The 15,918-nt window shown below is 45.5% G+C and overlaps 1 long non-coding RNA gene across 1 annotated transcript; it reads right to left on the reverse strand.

Annotated features, from left to right (window-relative positions):
- Positions 1–334: 334 nt before the first annotated feature.
- Positions 335–12,512, reverse strand: LOC309537874. The gene is made up of 5 exons (XR_014222023.1): positions 12,443–12,512; positions 4,867–5,016; positions 3,480–3,590; positions 3,155–3,342; positions 335–629 (listed from the first exon to the last, which is right to left on the reverse strand). It is a non-coding gene; the product is annotated as an uncharacterized lncRNA (long non-coding RNA).
- Positions 12,513–15,918: the final 3,406 nt, after the last annotated feature.

The following is a 15,918-nucleotide window of genomic DNA, read 5'->3' on the forward strand; positions in this document are numbered from 1 at the left end:
AAGAGAAAACAAAATAAACACAATTTTTTTTAAAAAAACAAACCAAAACCTCAGGAAAGTATTAGTGCAAATTTCTCCTAAAACCGTTTTTTGCAGTTTTGCCTAATATACAATTTTTTTTTGCAATGCACTTTCCCCTAATAAAATGCATTTTTATATGTTGTTTTCAATAATGTAGGTCTTTGTATGTACACTTTACCCCCAATATATGCATTTTTGTATGCATTACATGGCTAGAGAACCAAACTGCAAAATTCAGAGACAGCTGTGTTTTGGTTTGCACATTGTTTCAGAGGATGCAGAGGGTTCATCTTTCAATACAAACTGGATTGAATTTCTCCCCCAGCTGTGTTTATTGGTTCCAGGGAAAAAAATCCATGTGCAACCCCATTGACCCAGAAAACCTTGGGAGTAAAGTGATGAAATTTGGGGTACTGTGCTGGCATGCAGTTATTTCCTGTCATTTTCACGGGGAAACAGAAGCACTCAGGTGTAGAAAGGATGGAGGAGTAATGATGTTGTCCAATTATATTCACTGTTGTGCTACACTACACCCTCTGCTGTGAATGGGATTTAGCACAACATGCTGGTATCTTGGTCCAAAAGCCTGTTCTGTAATGCAACAGGTCCTGCAGTGTGAACAGAACATGAGAACCACTAGCATAATAGTCAGAAAAACCAGTGCAACGTTCCCCACATCTAAATGCACCCTTAACTTTCATTTCTTACTCAGATTCCTTTCTGTGAAATGCCACCTTCTTTGACAACCCTGTGCCCAAACCGGGAAACTTCTCTTTTTTATTCCCCGACCCTCTTTCCACCCCCCACCCCTGCCCCTGCAGAGAGGAAGAACTGTTTTATGAACCTTGACATGGCAGATAAAATGCTGTGTGTCTTTGTTTTGCGCAAAGTTTCCTTTGCATCAGAGATTAAATCTGTTCAGATGGAGAGGTGGGGGGGTACAATGTTCTTTGTTCTCTGCACAAAAGATAGACACACACACATACAAAAAAGGGATTCTTGGGAGGGGGGCTGTGGAAGATGGGAGTGGGAAAAAGACAGGGACTATGAGCCTTCGTTGAGCTGTTAAGGGAAATAGCCCACAGAAACCAGTTTTTTAAAAGCAGCTATGAATATTCACCCTGGTGTTGTGATGGGAGCCGCCTTTTATTTCTGAGATGCGAGTGTCAGCCTGCTACGCCTTGAATAGAAACAAGGTTTTCCACGGTTTGGTTTTGTTGGTTTTTAAAAATCATCCTCATCGCCAAAGTTCTTTCATGAATATAAATTTACATCCCAATAGAAATCACTTTCTCGTCTGAATTCATGAGTTTTAATAGCACCTTCCGACCGTTTGGATTGGTGTGCGCGCACTTTCTTAAGTAAACAGACTCGTTTTCGACAAAAGGGTCTGATCTCTACATCCTTCCCTTAAACTCCCTCCTCCCTGGCCCCTTTCTTGCATTTTCATTAGCTGCATCGCTTCGGGTCCTGCCTTTAATACTCCCCCCTTTAAAACATTTTTGATCTTCTATCATCTTTGATGTCAGCTTCAGAAAGAATTTCTTTTTGCCTCTTTTCATATCAGCCAGCTGAAATGACTTAGCAAGGGACCATGCCAGGCTAATGTTCTATGTGGAAAGCAGGGAGGGGGGGTTATTATAGGTAATCACGCAAGCTCCAGTCTTAGCAAAAGAAAAAAGAAAATAGAAAAGAGCCCTGATGAGAATAAGGATAGGTGTGCTGACAAAGCCAGTGTTTTGTAGTGGTTAGAATGTCAGACTAGGACCTAGGAGAGGGCAAGATTCTAATCCATAGTCTTGAATCTCACTGGGTGACCCTGGGCCAGCTGCTGCCTCTCAGCCTAACCAAACTCACAGGGTTGTTGTGGGGGTTAATGAAAGAGAACCATGTACACCACCTTGAGCTCCTTAGAGGAAAAGGTGGGATACTGTATATATAAGTTACACCTCTACTTCTCCTTTACATCTGCAGGTGAGGCAGTAGATGTGCTGGCCTGCATTCTTGTCCTGGTAATGGACTGGAAGAGAGCCAAACTGAAATTCAATCCTGATATGACAGAGGCACAGTTAGTGGGTGGTTGCCTGTGTTAGAATTCCTGCTCCACGATTGCAGTCATGAGATTGTTGTCTATTACATGATGGTGTATGTTTTGATTCCACAAAGTGGGAAGCGACGGAGACAGGATGTTTGTGTTACTGTGTTCTGTGAACTGGGACTACTGTCCTTTGTTCTTTCTCTTTGCTGTCTGATGCTAGAGAGAGAGGGAGCCATGTTGCAGTGCTCCATGTGTGTTTATATGTAAATAAAGTAGATTAGCCAAAATGCTGAGTTGCTGAATACTCTGTGGATCCCTAAGTGTGCCAATGTCTGTTGGCATCCGTCGCTGTGATGTTCGGGCAGAAGAAAGCTTTTGAAGCTCCCGAATGATCGACCAGGAGGGAGGGAACATGCCATTCGGGCATGTGGGTCCTACTTGAGTGTAGGACGAGCTCCTGACAGCCTCCCCTCTTCATGGGGTCACACTCCCTCTGAAAGAGTGGGTACGCAGCTTGGGGGTACTTCTGTCATTTGAGGTTCAGGTGGCCTCAGTGGCCTCCCATCAGCTTCCCTCTATGTACTGTGGGGAGGAATATGTGTGCCTATATGTTTGCTGTATAGAAGATACAATCCAGAACCTGCCAGAACCTCAATTGCCACCAAATGGGAAAACCTTACAGGATTTGTGATTTTCACTTTGGTATAACAATAGGTGGAGTTTACCATTAGTTGAAGAAGGAAGGAACTTCAAAAAATACATGTTGCCCAAAGCTTGGGGGACCCTGAGAAATGCTGTGCTCTTCACTGGTCTCCAAGGCCATTGAGTCAGAACTCTCAGGCTGAGCACAGCCACTTGCCATTCAAAACCTGCACCCCAACTTTCTCTGCAACATGAGATGTGATCCCAGGGTCCACCCCCTCAAATTATGTTGGCAAAGGGGCTTTCATCCTCTCTGCTGGAAGCATCATATTGGTGACTCCTTTAAGAACATTCGCCTGATGTCCACCCTTGACCATAAGGTGTCAAGGCATGCTCATCTCAGTGTTTCCTTTCATTTCCTCCTAGAGCACTCCAAAGAAACAGCTCACTCACCTGCCCTTCCACCTGAATTACAGGTGAAGCAGAGGAGGAGGCGGAGGTGGAAAAGACAAACATTAAGTGTCAGGAGATGGGCTGGTGGTGTTATCTGCTTGACACTCATCTGTTCTTGTCGCATGGATGGACCAGTCTGTTGCAATTCATTAGCTCACTTCTCCCTCTCTCTGCATATCTGCTGTAGGCTTTAATGTGACAAATATATTAGCAGGGAAGGGGGGCATGGAAGGCCATGGGGGAAGCATAAGCCATCTTAATTGGTTTACATAAAAGGCAGAGGTCCCTTATGCTCTTTGCATTAGCACTGAAACGAAGGACTTACCTCTTGCCCTTCAGCTGTGCAAACCAGTCCTATATAAAGCTACAGTCCTGAAGGAAAGAGGGGTACCTCCTCTGCCTCCCCGTCTTTCCAAGTTGGCTTGAAAACAACAGCCTGAAAAGGTAATCAAGTCCTCCCTTCTTTCTAATAATAATAATAATAATAATAATAATAATAATAATTTATTATTTATACCCCGCCCATCTGGCTGGGTTTCCCCAGCCACTCTGGGTGGCTTCCAACAAAATATTAAAATACAATAATCTATTAAACATTAAAAGCTTCCCTAAACAGGGCTGCTTTCTGATTGCCTTCGGATTCATTGTAGTCATGGCTGGGGGAGCAAACAGCTGTATGAGGAAAAGTTGACAATTTGGTAGGGTGGGGGGCAGAGAGATGAAAAGCCCATGTGGGTTACTTTATTTTTATGAAATTTCTCCTCCCACCTCCTCTATTCCCCTTGCAAAAGCCCCAGCAAGCTTTCGGATTAGCTCAGCTGGTTTTCTTCTGTTTACCTGTTTACCTGCGGCTGAAAGGAAATACAAAAGGAAACAAAGCAAACAAAGAACAATTACCACCCCGAGAGCACAGCTCGGAGTGTGTTTGATACAGCTGAGGGTAGGCAGGCGGCTGAATGAAAAGCAGGCGAGGTGGGAGAGTCGACTGTATCGTTTCAGACAGCAAAGCAGGAAGTGCCGCTTCCTGAACGGAATGTGGAAAGCAGCCTGAGACTGAGTCAGATCATCCATCTAACTCAGTATTGTCTACACCAGCGGTTCCCAAATTGGGTGGGACCATCCCACTGCGAGGTGGGATTACTAAGAGGCAGGAGGTCACTGGCTGTATAAATGACTACCAGTCTTTGAAAAGCTGGCATCACTGGATCAAGTTAATCACTTTTGTTGAATTGATTAAACTAAACAGTTTCCACTGGATTTTGAACACATTGTTAGCATTTTGAATTTTATTGTTCTAGGGCTGCCATACGTCTGGGATTTCCTGGACATAGCCAGTATTCAGACCTCGTAAACAGCGGCCGGTCGGAAATTGCTTAAACGTCCGGGAAAATCTGGATGTATGGCAGCCCATGTTGGTAGTGTAGATTTTGGCAATAAAAAAATAGATCAAAAATTAGAAAAAGCTCAACAACTTTTTTTAAAAAAAATAAAAATAGGCAACCCTAGCATGTTCCTTAGTAAGTCATGCAAACCACTCTTTTGAATAATGCTTTTTATAGAATAGGGTCAGGGTCACTGGGAATGAGTTTATCAATTTGGCATGAGAGAGTTATGGTAAGCAGAGATCACAGTATGCTACCTCCCCACCTCACAGGCCACTACTAGGGGTGGGGGAGAAATTCAGTTCCATTTGCATTTAAAGGCAAATCTACCTAATTCACATCCTATGAAAAAATACATGAATTGAAACACTGTCCTTCTTCCAAATTCACACTTCTCCAAATTTTGCAGCACAGCTTTCCAAACATGTGTACACAACCATGGATACGAGGGAGGAAGTGTTCACAAATATGCATATATTTCTGAAAATAGCAGTAAAATTAATTATTTTATGAAGAATCGGGGGGGTGTATTGTTTGGGGAGTCATCAGTCTGGAAGATGTTTGTGGGTCAATTCCAAAACTCTGATTCTTTATCTGTGAAGTTAGACTCTATAAGAGGAAATCAGCCGAAGCAGTCAAACTAGTTCATTTGTGAAGGTAGCAGCCTTAGCCGCTCAGCCAAATACCCATCATCAGCATCTTTAAAGAGTGAGATCTGTTGCCATAAAGACAAATGGGTGGGCATTTTCCCACCTCACCTGGCTGGATGCCAGGTTATCCTAGGATGGAGAACAGTAGGCCAAGAGGGGCTGTGTGTGAGAGAGAGTTTTAGCTAATGCTTGAAGCTGGAGACACAGAGGACTGTCTTGTTCTGTGCTGGACCCAAAGTTATGGCTTGGGGATCTTCCTGGGAACCTAATGGGAAGGCAAAATCTGCCAGAGAGTAATGCTGTGAGCCCCTCCATCCTGTATGTGAAAATACAACCATCTATCCCAGGCATAATAATAATAATAATAATTTATTATTTGTACCCCGCCCATCTGGCTGGGTTTCCCCAGCCACTCTGGGCGGCTTCCATAGAAACCAAAAAAACACTAAAATATCATACATTAAAAACTTCCCTGAACAGGGCTGCCTTAGGATGTCTTCTAAATGTCAGGTAGTTGTTTATCGTTTTGACATCTGATGGGAGGGCGTTCCACAGGGCGGGTGCCACTACCGAAAAGGCCCTCTGCCTGGTTCCCTGTAGCTTTGCTTCTCGCAATGAGGGAACCGCCAGAAGGCCCTCGGCGCTGGACCTCAGTGTCCGGGCAGAACGATGGGGTTGGAGACGCTCCTTCAGGTATACAGGACCGAGGCCGTTTAGGGCTTTAAAGGTCAACACCAGCACTTTGAATTGTGCTCGGAAACATACTGGGAGCCAATGTAGGTCTTTCAAGACCGGTGTTATGTGGTCTCGGCGGCTGCCCCCAGTCACCAGTCTAGCTGCATAGGCAAACTTGGCCCTCCAGATGTTTTGGGACTACAACTCCCATCATCCCTGACCACTGGTCCTGTTAGCTAGGGATGATGGGAGTTTTAGTCCCAAAACATCTGGAGGGCCGAGTTTGCCTATGCCTGATCTATCCTAAAGACACCACAGTCTTTCTTAAGAGCATAAGAAGAGCCTGCTGGATCAGGCCTGTCTAGTTCAGTATCCTATTTACACAGTGGCAGAACAGTTGCCTGTGGGAAACCAGGAAGCAGGATTCAAGCACAAGAACATTTCCCCTTTCTGTGGTTTCCAGAAATTAGTACAGTGGTACCTCGGGTTACATACGCTTCAGGTTACAGACTCCGCTAACCCAGAAATAGTGCTGCAGGTTAAGAACTTTGCTTCAGGATGAGAACAGAAATTGTGCTCCAGCGGCGTGGCAGCAGCAGGAGGCCCCATTAGCTAAAGTGGTGCTTCAGGTTAAGAACAGTTTCAGGTTAAGTACAGACCTCCGGAACGAATTAAGTACTTAACCCAAGGTACCACTGTATTTCTGACTCCAACTGTAGCTATTGTGGATAGTAGTCATCAGTAGCCCTCTTCTTTCCAAGGAAACTAAAAACTGGGCATGTGCTGGGACCCCTAGGGTCTCTTGCTGCTCTCAGATATTTGGGGGGGGGTGTGCAACAGTACCAAGGAATTTGCATGAAGATTTTTCAAAAAAACAAATTTGCAGGTTGTTATGGAGATGTGGAGAACTGAGCTTCAGATTGGCAAAACCAAAATGGACAGATTTGCCCACTGAAAATGCAGCAAGATTCTTTGGCCTCCTGGTGCCCAAGAAGACAGTGCAGACATGCCCCACAGCCAGCATGAAGGAGAAGCCAGGTTAATAATGGCTTTGCCTTCTGCATTTGTATTCAGGCTACCCTCCCCTGGATATCCAGTGCATTTCAATATGGGGTTGTTACACCAAGACAAATGGCGGAGGTAGGCTCCAGAAGTAAAGGAAAGGACAGGACAATTAATATTTTACAGCCTTGCGACAAATTTACTAACTTTCGGCAGCAAATGACTTCATATATTGTCTGACGTTCTGAGCCAAAATATTAAGTGGGCATTACAGATGGCAATTTGTGTGATTTTTGGGAGCGATGATGGATGGTTGTAATCGAGCTGGAAATAGCCGGCTAATTAATTATTGTGCACTCAGAGAGAGCATTAACTGGAAGACAGTGGAAGTCTGCAGCATCACCTGTGATGAGTGATAAATGACTTTTACTCCAGCATTGCGGAGACAGACGCTCTGAGCATTCATCTGCTCGCAAAGGAGAACGCTCCCTTTGGCAAAGGAGCCGTGTGCTACAGAAGTCACGCTGGCTACCCTTGCATGGAACTTCTGGAGGGGGCTGGATGTATGCCACTAACTTCAGCCTCTGCTCATCACATTCACATCGGAAACTGTGACCTTCTGAATAAAACCACTTGTCGTCCCCTGGGTGGCAAAGCTGTGGCCCTCCAGGTGCTGCTGGACTACAAATCCCATCATCCCTGAGCATCTGCCATGTCAACTGAGACTGATGGGAACTGGAGTATATTGACAGCTGGAGGTTCATCAGCCGTGCTCTGCTTCCATCACAGCCGGAATAACTTCCAGCTGCTGTGTCCCAGTCCCTTGCCTCAGAGGACTTGTTGCCTGCAAACTTGAATCCTAGGAACTGGAGATCGTTCAGGGAACTGAGAGACGTTCCTCAAACAGAGCTACGGTTCCTAGAGTACTCTGGGAAGAGGGATTGATTGTTAAGCCACTCTGGGAATGGCAGCTCGGTGAGGCAAACAGGGATCTCCTAACAACTCTCTACTCCCTTAAGAAACCACAGCTCCCAGGACTCTTTAGGATAAGCTATTATTGTTTAACGTGGCATGATACTGTTTTAAATGTATAGTGCAGATGGAGCCTAGCTCTGTCCTTGTACCAGATTTGAGGGTGATTTTGAATATGTTTTTAGAATCTTTTGTAAGCGACTTTGGAAAATCCCTCAGGTCTTTAAACTGGGGTAGAAGTATTATTGATAAATAAATCATGAATAAATAACTGACAGTGGCTCTGTAAGGTCTCAGACTCTGGTGTCTTTACTAGCTCAGCTTTCAAAAACCCTTTATTGCCGGGATTGGATATGGGATTTTTCTACTTGCAGAATATAAGCTGCATTGCTGTGCTCTGAGTTTTGCCACCATAGAGACATACCCCCTGCTTATTCCCAACACACTGACAGATACCATTTCAGAGCCTTCTGCATATAATGATGGGCCTTTGGTGGGGGGAAAGGTATCTGATGGGTCCAGCATCCTCCCTTCTGAGTTTCCAGGGAACAATCCGATGCCCTTTCACACAGTGCAGAGTTAAATTATGGCACTCACTCCCACAGGAGTCAATGATGGACACCAAGCTAGATGGTTTTTAAAGAGTACTGGACAAATTCATGGAGGAGAAGGCTACTGAGAGCTGCTAGCCTCCACAGTTGGAGGTAGCAATTCTTCTGAATACCAGTTGCTGGAAACCACAGGAGGGGAGAGTGCTGTTGTACTTGGGTCTTTCTTCTGGACTTTCCTTTGGGGCATCTCGTTGGCCACCCTGAGGACACTATGCAGGGTTCTTTTTATGTTCTCATGTTCTTATGCCATCTGGAAAACCATGTCTGTGTTATAGGAGAATTTCAAGCAGACAATCTGCTGTTTGCTGGTTCATTCATCCATTATTATTTAAGGTACTTTAACTCACTTGCAAAGCTCATAGAAGATCAATTAAAAGCAGCAACAAATCATCTCAACGGCAAAAAGTGTGCAACATCCCAAAGAGCCCATTTAACGAGGTGGAGATAATGACTTTTCACCTTGATGGTTCCCCTTCCTCCTCCTCACAAGGCAATTGGTTCTGATAGCTTCTGTGAGACCATCAAATGAGTTGCCACTTCTGGTGGCATTTGTAGCAGGGGAAGGCGGAGGGAGTCTTAGCTGCTGAAGCAGCAAGGGGTAAGATTGACAACAATGGCCATTTTGTTGGCTACTTCCCTTCCCATCCTGGATGCCTCATTCATGGTATCCAACAAGCCACCATGATTCAAGCACAATAAGGCAGCCTAAATGTTCAAGCTTGCCAAATATCAGATAACAATATGAGCAAACGGAAGGTAAAGAGATTGCTGGCCTTAGGACAAACTGGTAGAAGGCAGAAGTGAAGGAATGTGCTTGCTGACTGTTGCTTGGTTTGCCTCACTGATATCAACAGTCTGCAACCCACAAGGGGCAGATAGCCAATCAGCAGACACTGTGCTGGCCCAACACAGCCTGAAATGTCTCAGCCACCTCTCATCACTTTCTGGTTGGGATGAGAATTCCTTATCCAATTTAATGTTCCTGCAGCAGCGGACAGTGGCTTCAATAGCCATGCTGTTTCACTCGATGCCATCACTCAGGGAATGCATAATACCTGCAAATAATCTGTGAGCTGAGATGACATTATATTATTTCACCAAGTTCCCTGAAGGGCCCTGTGTGGTCTCTCGTAAGTTGCTTTCGCCACATGCTGAACACACTCAAAAATCAATTAAACACATTGGGTTGCAGCTTCACATTGAACAAAAAGGCATTTGTTGCTTCCTCCTCGCTGCTGACTAACAGACATGACTTTGGGGGCGCTGGCCATTTCACAGGGATTAGCAAAAACAGAGAGACAGGTGTTTAAATATAACTGCATCGTTCTTTGCTTTTTAAAAGATGTGCTGTTGTTTCAGCAGAACCAAATCTTTACGGAACGATTAATTTACAGGGAGGGCACCACTTTCCACATTCCACAAGACAAATAATACAGAAATCATAAAAGCCAATTGTGTCAGATTAATAATTGATATTTGGCTATTTTGTGGCCTGCCTTTATGTATGTATTGGACTTTGCCACAGTCTAGTTTGATAGGATTTTAAGAAATCAATACCCTTTCCTGCATTTAGACCAGAGTTTCTCCCATTCGATGAAATCGTATTCATTCATCACTTAAACCCCATTAGTTACGGAGGCAGGGAGCTGTATTACGCCAAGCCAGACCACTGATCCTTGCAGCTCAGTACTATCTACTCTGACTGGCAGCAGCTGCCCAAGGTTTTCAGGCAGGAGACTTTCCCTGCTGTGCCTGGAGACAGAAGGGTTGAAACTGGGACCTTTTGGATGCAAAGCATATGCTCTCCCACCGAGTTACAGTTTTCTGCATCAGTCAGTCTCACAGCTTTGAATCAAGTATGCCTGATTCTAAGGTGAGACTTCAGGAAGTTGGCTGGGAGAATACCTCGGTTTAAATGAGTGAAACAGGGAGTCATCATGTGCCAGCTTCAATCAGTGAAACGGGCATGGGTTCAGAAAGTGGGGTATGTAGAAGTCCTGGGCATCTCTGGGATCTCAACTACACCAGCCCAGAACTTTATCATTCAGATCCCCTTGCAAAGACAGATTATCCTGGCGCAGGCAGGACATCCCTCCCCAGAGGCCACAGCCCTTGTTCCCAAGGGCCTCTTAATCTCCACCCCTCTGATGGTGCACCTGGCTAAGTGGTGATGATCAACCCCTTTCAATTTCCCCATCCATTCCTTAGGGGAGGGGCGTAGAGCCTGCAATAGGTAGCCAGACTCATTGGGCTCCAGCCCAAGTCTATGGGCAGCACTGGGGAATTGTAACAGATCAATAGGTTATCTTTTTAGGTGTCTTGGTCTCAAGCTGCTTAGGGCTTTGTATCTTGAGCAAGGGGACCCTTTCAGCCTCATTTTCCCCAGCTGCAAAGTGGCCCTTTCAGCCCCCCACCAGGTTAAAAAATTCACAGGCCTCCAACCCAATAATAGTGAATCTTTTAAGTGCAAATACAAAATGCCCTTTTAGGACACTTCTTTGTATTGCTCGCAGCTAAAAGACTGTTTAGCATTTCTCCCGCTACTGTTATTAATAATCATCATCATATCCCTTTTCTCCAGTGCATTATGACGTACGAGGTGCACTAAGTGGTTTCAATCACTTGGGAAGTGTGTAATGGCTTAGTAATGCATTCCCTGTTCAGTCTTTCAACTTTTATGCAACAGCAATGAAAATATAAAATGTGTTTAATTAAAGAAGGTGGCTTGTTTTATTGAACAAATGTACTGAATAAATAAAAGGAATCATAGCACATTTTAATGTGCTCATCCAACATTCAAAGTAGGGTTTCGTTTATTATGTGTAGTAATAGATTTCATTGCCTTTCTTTTAAGGGAGAGGGGAAGAAACAAACATTTTAAATCAATGCATATATATCTATATATATATGTTTGTTTGTTTGTTTTTAATTTTCATGAGCATTAAATTGTAAGTCTCCCAGCTGTGAATCAGAATAGCTGAGATCATAAATTGATTGGAAGGAGAGAGGAGTCTTCGGAAACATCATTCATTAAAGAAAGCTGCCTGCGTCCAGTCACTTACTCCAATGAGTCATAATAAGGTCACATTCAAACCCTTCATTTAGAGGACTATTATACCACTTTAAGCAGTCTTGGCTCCCCACCCCGGGAATCCTGGGAAGTGTAGTTTGTTAAGGATGCTGAGAATTGTTAGAAGACCCCTATTCCCCTCACAGAGTTAGGGGAGTTAGGGGAGCCTCCCTGAGTGGCTCAACATCTCTGTTCCCAGGAAACGCTGATAATAGGCCTCTAGTTTACTTTGCCCAAAAATTGTTCTGAAGGGAAGCACTTCTATTTGTTTCTTTAAACATTTGGAGAAGGCCTGTAGCTCAGTGTTATATGTCCAACTTGCACTTCAAACCCCAGCATCTCCAAGCAGGGCTATGAAAGTTCCCTGCCTGGAACCCTGGAAAGCTATTGCTAGCCAGTGCAGACAATACTGGGGTTCATGAGCCAATGGTCTGACTCAGTAGAAGGCAATTTTCCATGTTCCTACATCTCAAGTAGGAGGTCAGTGGCACTAAAGTGGTATAGTTATAAGAGGTAAGCCAGAGCTTCAAGACTACAAGCAGAAGTAGCTAAAAGAAGAAGAAGCGTTTGGATTTGATATCTCGCTTTATCACTACCCTAAGAAGTCTCAAAATGGCTAACAATTTCCTTTCCCTTCCTCCCCCACAACAAACACTCTCTGAGGTGAGTGGGGCTGAGAGACTTCAGAGAAGTGTGACTGGCCCAAGGTCACCCAGCAGCTGCATGTGAAAGAGCGGGGACGCAAACCCGGTTCACCAGATTACGAGTCTACCATTCTTAACCACTACACCACACTGGCAGGGAAATCCCCTGCCCTCCGCCCCCTCCCCAAACACCCGCTGCTAAAGAGGGTGGTCCATTAGGACAAATGGGGCACTGCTCCACCAACTTCAGATTCCTCCAACCCCACCTGCCCTCTTCCTTACAGCAAGTCCAGGGATAGTCCTGGTTGTTGGCGTTCTCTTCCTGGGTCTGGGTGCTGCCCTGTAGTACTCAGGAAGGAACAGGATGGGGATAAAACTAAAATGAGTTAGATCTGCCTATCATTAGTTTTGACTCTACCTACCTGTGGGAGTTAGGCATGTTTAGCCTGGAAAAGAGGAGACTGAGAGATGTGGTGGCCATCATCAAATATCTAGAGGGCTGTCACATGGAAGATGGAGCAAGTTTGTTTTCTCCTCTTCCAGAGGATAGGATTCATACTGCAGGAAATGAGATTCTGATAAAACATCAGGAAGGACTTTCTGACAGTAAGAGCCGTTTGACAGTGGAATGGACTCCCTCAGAAGGTGAAGGACCCTTCTTCTTTGAAAGTTTCTAAACAGAATTTATGGGACGCAGGTGGCGCTGTGGGTAAAAGCCTCAGTGCCTAGGGCTTGCCGATCGAAAGGTTGGCGGTTCGAATCCCTGCGGCGGGGTGCGCTCCCATCGTTCGGTCCCAGCGCCTGCCAACCTAGCAGTTCGAAAGCACCTCCGGGTGCAAGTAGATAAATAGGGACCGCTTACCAGCGGGAAGGTAAACGGTGTTTCCGTGTGCGGCTCTGGTTCGCCAGAGCAGCGATGTCACGCTGGCCACGTGACCCGGAAGTGTCTTCGGACAGCGCTGGCCCACGGCCTCTTGAGTGAGATGGGCGCACAACCCTAGAGTCTGGCAAGACTGGCCCGTACGGGCAGGGGTACCTTTACCTTTAAACAGAATTTGGATGGCCTCCTGTCAGGAATGCTTTAGTTGTGATTCCTGCATTGCAGGGAATTGGAATAGATGATCCCTTGGGTCCCTTTCAACTCTACATTTCTATGATTCTACTGTTGGCTTCCCTACTTTCTGCCCCAGCATTCCCAGTGGGTATCAGTCACCCCTGAGTGATACCTCAGTTCTAGGCCAAATCTGCTCTGCTGTTAAGCCCCAGGGCTCATGAACTAAGATAGATAGGAGATGTGTTGCCCCAGTTCCTCTGAATTGCTGCTGAGTCACTGCAGCTGCAACAGTACTGCAAGTTTATTAGAATATAAAAGGAGGGAAACACATGAGGAAATTAAATATTGAAAGCTTGGTTGAAATAATAGAGTCTTTGCTCATCATCATTTGCTTGCTTCCACCGCTCAGCCTATCTGTTTCGGCATTTGGTTCTGATTTATTGCATAATGGTTCCCCTTTTACACTGTAATGCAATTCATATCGCTTTTTAATGTACACCGCACGGTAATGAGTGTACCAAAGAGAGTAGCAAGAAGATCCTGATTGGTTTGTCATGGTGGAAAATACCCGTTAATTATTTTGTCTATCTATATTGGACCCTTTCACAGATTGAAAGTCATATAAAACACACAAAGAGACTTTTTGTCAGCATTCTATGGTGAGAAGAAGATACAGGCCACACATTCACCTTAGATTTAAAGCAGTATCATACCACTTTAACACTCACAGCTTCCCCCAAAGAGTCCTGGGAACTGCAGTTTGTTAAGTACTAATGTGCCCATATGCTCCCTCCTCGTCTTCCCTCCTCCACTCATGCACTTGGCTTCAGCAAAGCTATATTTATTTCTCAAACCATGGTTTCATGTGATGTCTGAACCAGGAAACTATGACTTAAGGACCCCTTCCAAACCTGCATATGAGGCCAGCATGAGAGCCTTAAACCACTGTTTCCCAGTTTGGATGTCAAGGTAAACTGTGACTTAAGAAAGTAGGACACCGTTGTTCTCTGTAGCCAGGCACACACAGGAATGAGCTACTGTGTCAAGAAGGGAGCATGGAGACACCCAGTTCATTCCCAGGCAGATAAACCATAGCTTATCCAGCTGGAGTCACCACATCTGAACTGACCACAGAAAGGCTGTCTGCTAGCCAGGGAACAGAGGCACCAGTTTCTTCAGAGGATTGGGGGGGGCATTGTGATGCCACGCAACATCCTGACATTGCATGTACAATGATGTGAGGAATCAGGGGGCAGAGCCAAACACTCTCTGAAAACTGAGGGGCCCCAGCTCCCTCAAAAAAAACATGGGGGGACTGCCTTAGCCTCTACAAGTTGGTGCCTATGCCAGGGAGGCATTGGAGAGGCAAAGAGAGGGAGATGTAACAGAGGATTTTGAGATGAATAGTTCTCCAATCTCTTGAGTTTACCTCGACCCACAACTTCTTATTTAGGATGAAAGTGAAGGAAATGCCAAAATGTGAGGTATGGGTTAATTTGGATTGCTGGCAGTCAGATATGCATAAAAATGAGTCCCTGTCCCAAGACTCCTCTGAATTTCCTTGCCACAAGTATGTAAACCAGCTGAGGTGCCCCTATTTTGTCAGTTAACGTAGTCTCTGGGGTGCCTCTTGTAATAGCTTTGCCAGTGTCAAATGTCAGGTAAATAGTGCTCTGTTCAGGGGAAATGCCAGAAAACCATCCAACATAAATTATTTACAGGCCGACGTGATAACCGATCCCACACGCCCTGGGACCCGGTAATGCTTAGTGAGGCCAGCTCAAGGACCTTGCGGTTTACAGAGATCTTGAAAAACAGACTTCTCTGCCAGTAGCCTCTTCAACAGAATGACAAGCAATGAGTTTCCAGATGGGAAGAGGGGTGGCATTGTTTCTGTGTGCCAGTTCCAGGTGAGAGGAGGCAGGCAGGCAGGCAAAAGCCACCACATAGCCTGCTCCAGCTGGATTATCCCACCTCAACCTCCATGGGGCTATCTACCATCATGTGCCTCACCCGAGAGAGGAAAGGAGAGGAAGACTAGGCTGAGGCACAGCCCACCCCCATCTGATTCAGGGGCCCAACCTAGGGACACCCATCCCAGATTTAGCCCCAAATCAATTTTTCTAGATGATCCTGCAGGGTGTCCAATGCCTCACCCCGTAACAGTCCAACCCAGCGCAATTCTGGACCATCTCCACCAAATTTGTTTAGGAATTTGGGCTTTGTTTGAATCATGGTTCAGACTACCACAGAGCCTACTACAGCTGGACTTCTCACCTCAATGACCGCCTAGGTTTCAAACTAACACTATGGCTCTTGCCCCCAGTGGCCGCCTGCTTGTGGTGAACTGTTCCCAGGCTCAGTTGATCAGGACTTGGTGACAAAGGATGTGTCAGGAAGAGGCAGTGTCAAGTTCTGGCCCATTGCTATAACCTAGGCAGGGCAGCTTAAAGGCTGCAGGACCATGGACAGCTCCAAATGAGCAACTTCTCCATTGAAAGTTTAGAGCACAGAGGACTTGGAAGCCTCTGTCTCCAGACTACCTCCTCTAGCCTCCACCCCCTTGGAGAGAGGAGACTTAAAGGGCCAACCCTCTAGCTTGAAATTGCCCACTCCTCCTATTGCGCTCCCAATACTGTTGGACTGGTGATGTGCTGTAGGAGGCATCTGGTTCTTCTTGCTCAAGGGAAGGCATCAGCGAGAG

This window comes from Podarcis vaucheri (assembly GCF_965113315.1).
Source record: "Podarcis vaucheri genome assembly, chromosome: 7".
NCBI classification, from domain to species: Eukaryota; Metazoa; Chordata; class Lepidosauria; order Squamata; family Lacertidae; genus Podarcis; species Podarcis vaucheri.